The sequence below is a fragment of the Neomonachus schauinslandi genome, chromosome 16 (assembly GCF_002201575.2).
Source record: "Neomonachus schauinslandi chromosome 16, ASM220157v2, whole genome shotgun sequence".
Lineage (NCBI taxonomy): Eukaryota > Metazoa > Chordata > Mammalia > Carnivora > Phocidae > Neomonachus > Neomonachus schauinslandi.
This window is the reverse complement of record NC_058418.1, coordinates 3,981,902-3,988,179: the sequence shown is the minus strand read 5'-3', so window position 1 is coordinate 3,988,179 and position 6,278 is coordinate 3,981,902. Positions and strand designations below refer to the sequence as shown.

Sequence of the window (6,278 nt, the reverse complement as noted above, 5' to 3'; positions counted from 1 at the left end):
GATGTTTAGTCTTCTTCTGCTGATACGAGTTTACATAATCTGAGAGGCTACTTAGTTCTGGTTCTGTCCTTGTGTTGTTGAAGTTGTTTTTTGGCCACGAATGGGAAATTGTGTGTCTGATCTTGCTCTCCATTTGCACCGCATTAGGGTGAATGTTAAGAAATCACTGGCATTCGCTTATGACTCTACTAAAAGGAAGGTGATTTTCTTTTATAATACTGCATGGCCACAACAGACTTTAGAGTCAGAAGAAGCACAAATTGCAAGTCTGTGGCACAGATGCATCAGCCTCTTAGAAATTTAAAATTCTTTACAATGTGGCCCATTTAAATGCTTGATGCGGGGGCACCTGTGTGGCTCAGTCGTTAAGCATCTGCCTTCGGCTCAGGTCATGATCCCAGGGTCCTGGGATCGAGCCCCGCATCAGGCTCCCTGCTCAGTGGGGAGCCTGCTTCTCCCTCTCCCACTCCCCCTTCTTGTGTTCCCTCTCTAGCTGTGTCTCTCTGTCAAATAAATAAAATCTTTAAAAAAAATAAAATAAAATCAATGCATTCTGTAGATGAGATTCTGAATGAAATCAAACACAAAGGATATTAGTTCCCTCAGTAGACAGTGGCAGAGTCAACTTCAGCACCCGGCAGCCATCCCACAGGGATTCCCATTCACGATACAAATAATTTAGGTGCTCCATCAGGGGAAGCATAGAAGAATCAGCCACTTAGCATGCTGAGCACTTTGAATTTAGCCAGGCTAAATCCAGGAAAACCAAGACACAAAATATAATCAACCATCTCCAGGGTGACACCTGAGGGAGCAAGATCACTCTACCACATTCATTTTTAGCTAAATCCCCTGAGGTAGTGCTGAGCATTTCAACCCACGAGGATGGAAAATAAAGCATCACAATGGGAAAAAAAGGAACAGGGAACCACCTTCCAACAATCTGATAGGACCCATGTTTAACACACATGGATTAGATATTTGTAAGGATCTAAATAAATAGAAAATTATACTAAAGATGATCTTAATGCTCAAGTGGCCCAAATGAGGACCCTTTAAAATACCTAATTTGTATACTTAGGTACCCACCTGGAGAGGGCCAACTATTAAACTAAACAAACCAAGTGGGATACATATTTTGACTGGTATTGAGAAGCTTTTAAAGGAAACGACGACAAGATAGTAACCATACAGGAAATAAGGAACCTTCTGAAATAGTGACAAAAACTGAACTCAAAACACCAACTCCTGGGGGCGCCTGGGTGGCTCAGTCGTTAAGCGTCTGCCTTCGGCTCAGGTCATGATCCCAGGGTCCTGGGATCAAGTCCCACATCGGGCTCCCTGCTCGGCGGGAAGCCTGCTTCTCCCTCTCCCATTCCCCCTGCTTGTGTTCCTGCTGTCGCTATCTCTCTCTCTGTCAAATAAATAAATAAAATCTTTAAAACAAAACAAAACAAAACAAAAAAAACACCAACTCCTGTAGAAGTACTTCTTACTGCTCCTCTTCTTTGATACTTTAAATAAGATGCCAGGAACTGAGGCATTAAAATCAAATCCTCTGTCAGAGAACAAGAATTCTTGTCCCCTCAAAGATCCCTCCAGCTGGACTAAGTCAAATTGACATGAGGCAGTTAAAAAGAGACAATCAAATTAAATAGGTGTACATACAGGGAATCCACATAGACATGGAAATTCCAAGAATGTCAGGCAAGACGAGGTGCAAGTGTCATCCTGAACTAAGGCAAAATGTTCTGGGGCCTGGAACTTCAGAGCAAGGGAAAACCCTTCACAGGGTGATAAGAAGAGCACATATTTGGTAATTAGATATTCGTCTTACCTTACAGATGGGTCACTGAGATAAACTTTGTCTCTGTTAATAACCCTTATTCTGGGAAAGACCCCCCAATTTAGATTCTACTGTGTGGTCAAGGCAGGGAGGAAAGGTTCTCTTGAGCCTGCAGGTTCTCAAGTACCTTCAGCTCAAATTATCCACAGGCCAAAGTGGCACATTGGGGGGAGAGGGGGATGGGCAGAGAGGCTGTCCACAACCCTTCAGTTCCCCCATCTAACTTCCTTGGGAGTTTCACACATTGCAAGTTGACCTGACCCTTTTCCAGTTACTGCAGTGCGAAGAACCATGAGCAGCAAAGTCTCCCGCGACACCCTGTACGAGGCGGTGCGCGAAGTCCTGCACGGGAACCAGAGAAGTTTTTGGAGATGGTGGAGCTGCAGATCAGCCTGAAGAACTATGACCCTCAGAAGGACAAACGCTTCTCGGGCACCGTCAGGCTTAAGTCCACTCTCCGCCCCAAGTTCTCCGTATGTGTTTTGGGGGCTCAGCAGCACTGTGATGAGGCCAAGGCAGTGGATATTCCCCACATGGACACTGAGGCGCCGAAGAAACTCAACAAGAATAAGAAATTAGTCAAGAAGCTGGCCAAGAAGTATGATGCCTTTTTGGCTTCAGAATCTCTGATCAAGCGGATCCCACGAATCCTAGGCCCAGGCCTGAATAAGGCTGGCAAGTTCCCTCCCTTGCTGACCCACAATGAGAACATGGTGGCCAAAGTGGCTGAAGTGAAGTCCACCACCAAATTCCAGATGAAGAAGGTGCTGTGTCCGGCAGTGGCTGTTGGCCATGTGAAGATGACTGATGACGAGCTTGTGTACAACATCCACTTGGTGGTCAATTTCCTGGTGTCCTTGCTCAAGAAGAATTGGCAGAACGTCCAGGCTTTCTACATCAAGAGCGCCATGGGCAAGCCCCAGAGCCTGTACCTTGCAAGGCACAATTCAATAAATCCTAGTGCTACCCTTAAAAAAAAAAAAAGAAAGTTGGCCTGATAAATTGTTTCATATCACTGATCCTGCATTTTAGTCCTGACAATAGGTCAGTTGAGTCAAAGTCATTTCAGGAGGCAATGATGCTGGTGTATTTTCAAGGATTGCCTTGTGATACAAGTAATGTGATTAAATGAGGCAATTCTATGAAAACAAAAGAAGAACTGTGTGCTTCATGATTAGATCAAATGTTAAGCTAGTTTTTATCTTCTAAGAGTAGCCAGTTGAGTAGACATCAAGATGTCAGACTTGAAGTATCTCCAGATAGACTGAGGGCAGGTAGCGACCACGTGGCAGATCTTCCTGGTTTATTGTTCAAATGCATCTGCTAATGTTTTCAGTGGCCCATTGAGCCACAGCCCTAAGGTTGTCTCTACATGAGCTATTAGGGTGATTTTCTTACATCAAGTCCTTTATATTAAGTCTGCAGAGCTTCAGGAAAAAAGGCAGTTTTAGTTCTCAAATGATTCCAAGTTAGAAACTTGGGAGAAAGATCGAAATGGGGATTCGGAGCCCGGAACTGGATGACACTAGAAAAAAAAATCAGGATCTAGTCCACTTTATAATGAATAGTATTAAAATCTTTTATCTACAAAGATGTGTTATTGAAACATTTTTCTTTATAATCACTCTGTGACCAAACACACCCAAGTTAACACTAATTTTATTGTAAAATAAGTCTAGTTCAAGAAAGAAAATGTGGCCTGATTATTTACATAAGTGCACCAAGAATAGAGTTTTAACTTACAGACTATTTAAAACCAGCTTTGCTGAACATTTCATATTGAATCTCTAGAGTGAACTTTTTTTTTTTTTTAAAGATTTTATTTATTTATTTTAGAGACAGAGCACAAGAGGGGGGAGCAGGAGAGGGAGAAGCAGACTCCCTGCTGAGCAGGGAGCCTGATGCGGGACTCGATCCTGGAACTCCAGGATCATGACCTGAGCCGAAGGCAGTTGCCCAACCAACTGAGCCACCCAGGCGCCCCACCTAGAGTGAACTTTTAACAGCCTCTCCAGGCCAGAAGCCAAGCCAAATACTTGCCACCAGACATTGCCTGCGACACCTATAGATTTGGGTGAACTCCTCTCTTCTTGAAGTCCCCCAAATATCTCTAGGTTCTTGTACCTGTTAGGAAATGTTCTTCTTTACTGACCAGGTAAGGCTGCTGGGAACTCTGTATGGAAGGTATCAGGCTGATATTTCCAAGGGGGCTTCATTGGTTCCATAAAGTGAATCTTAATCCTTTATAGCTATTTGAGTCATGTCTGAGTCTATGCAGCTCTTTCTCAGCTATGAGATTCCAGTCAAAGCTTTGGTTATATGACCAGGTTTTGTTAAATTCTGGGTTGTTGTTTTTTTTTTTTTTTTTTTTTTGTTTTTTTTTTGTTTTTTTAAAGATTTTATTTATTTATTTGAGAGAGCGAGAGTGAGAGAGAGCAAGCACATGAGAGGGGGTAGGGTCAGAGGGAGAAGCAGACTCCCCGCCGAGCAGGGAGCCCGATGTGGGACTCGATCCCGGGACTCCAGGATCATGACCTGAGCCGAAGGCAGTCGCTTAACCAACTGAGCCACCCAGGCGCCCTGGGTTGTTGTTTTTTTGACGATTTTATTTATTTGAGAGAGAGAGAACAAGTGAGCATGAGCAGTGGAAGGGGCAGTAGGAGAGACAGAAGCAACTCCCCACTGAGTAGGGAGACTGATGCTGGGATCATGACCTGAACCAAAGGCAAATGCATAACCCACTGAGCCACCCAGGTGCCCCTACAAGCTGTGTCAATGTGTCTTGTCATAATCAGAACAGATGCTTATTGAAATTATGCAAATATACATGTTGGTTTAAAAATATAAGAATAGTCTGTGTGATTCTCCAAATTTGGGAGGAATCAGCAAGGGAGAAAAGATAAATGTTTCAATTGATTTCCAAAGGTACATTTTGGCAACTGCTGGGAGCCAGGTGACCTAAGACAAAAAGTTTCTCCAATCCGTAAAAAGCATTTTTTAAAGGTTTTTCTTTACATTCCTGTTAGTTAACACGCAAGGTAATATTCATTTCAGGAGTACAATAGTGATTGCACAATTCCATATGACACCCAGTGCTCATCACAAGTGCACTCCTTCCTTATCCCCATCACTTATTTAATGCATCCACCTAACCACCTCCATTCTGGCAATCATCAGCTTATTCTCTATAGTTAAGAGTCTGTTTCTTACTTTGCCTCTCCCTTTCTTTTTTTCTTTCTCATTGCTCACTTGTTTTGTTGAAATCTACATCGGAGTGAAATCATACGGTATTTGTCTTTCTCTGACTTATTTCACTGAGCGTAATACTCTCTAGTCCATCCATGTTGTGGCAAATGGCAAGGTTCCATTCCTTTTTAGGCTGATTAATATTCTATTGTATATACGTATCAAATCTTCTTTATTCATTCTGTGGTCAGTGAACATGGGTAGACTGTTTGAAGCAGAAATGTTCACTGCTTCTCATTGTTGAACTCCTCCAACAAATCTGTGTCATTCATTACACATCCATGTGTAATGCCATGGACAGAGCCAGAGCTCAGGACTATACTGATCATGGAATTCCCTAAAGGAAGGTCCCCACAGCAGTGCAGCAACTTTCATGAAATGCCACCCATCTACAGTGGATCTAAACTTGATTGGGGTTTAATCCCCGGGATAGTAATGCTTGGGTTCAACCACAGCACATGCCTTGCTGATCCTGCCTATTCCACTGTCCAGAAGGCTTCTTCATCTCCAACAGCTACTCTACCACTTGACTTTTTAAAGCTGTGCCCAAATGATTGCATCATCGCTTACCCCTCTCCATCCAGTGCCACTGATTTAGGCCTGCGTGATCACGGTCATCATTGTCATCCAATAGCATCTGGTTTTCAGTAACAAATAGGAACTCAATTAAATCATCAAGATAAAGTAGGACTTCCCTACTCCTCAGAAACCCACCACATTTGCCAATTCCTTCCCTCTATTACATGTATTTATCAGATGACACCACCAAGAGCTGCCTGTTCCTTTGCAGTGACTAAAGGGGACCACCTCCAGGTCCCTCCCCACAAGAGAAAGAGTTTTTCACATTTTATTTTAATAGGTCTTACCTGTCTCTCTAAGGATGGTGTCCTCATCGTGTTTTACTTAGATTCACAGCCCACATCCTCGTGCTAAATGTCTGAATTAATACCCATTGGCCTTCCATCTCTCTAATCTCAAGTGTTTAGTGAAGACAGTCTTGTACAACTCAGGCAAAAAAAAAAAAAGGTTGTGATGCCTATGTAGCTGGAAACAAAAATGAGAAAAAATACAACTGCAACACTGTAGATAACTAGGAAATAAAACAAGTAGAAATTGTTTTTCTAAATCTGCAGAGTCCATTGTACAACTCAAGACATCTGTTCTCCACATGCTAATTTTTCATCTT

The 6,278-nt window shown here is 42.8% G+C and overlaps 1 pseudogene; it reads left to right on the top strand.

Annotated features, from left to right (window-relative positions):
- The first annotated feature begins 2,137 nt into the window (after positions 1 to 2,137).
- Positions 2,138 to 5,726, top strand: LOC123323239 (annotated as a pseudogene).
- The last annotated feature ends 552 nt before the right edge of the window (positions 5,727 to 6,278 follow it).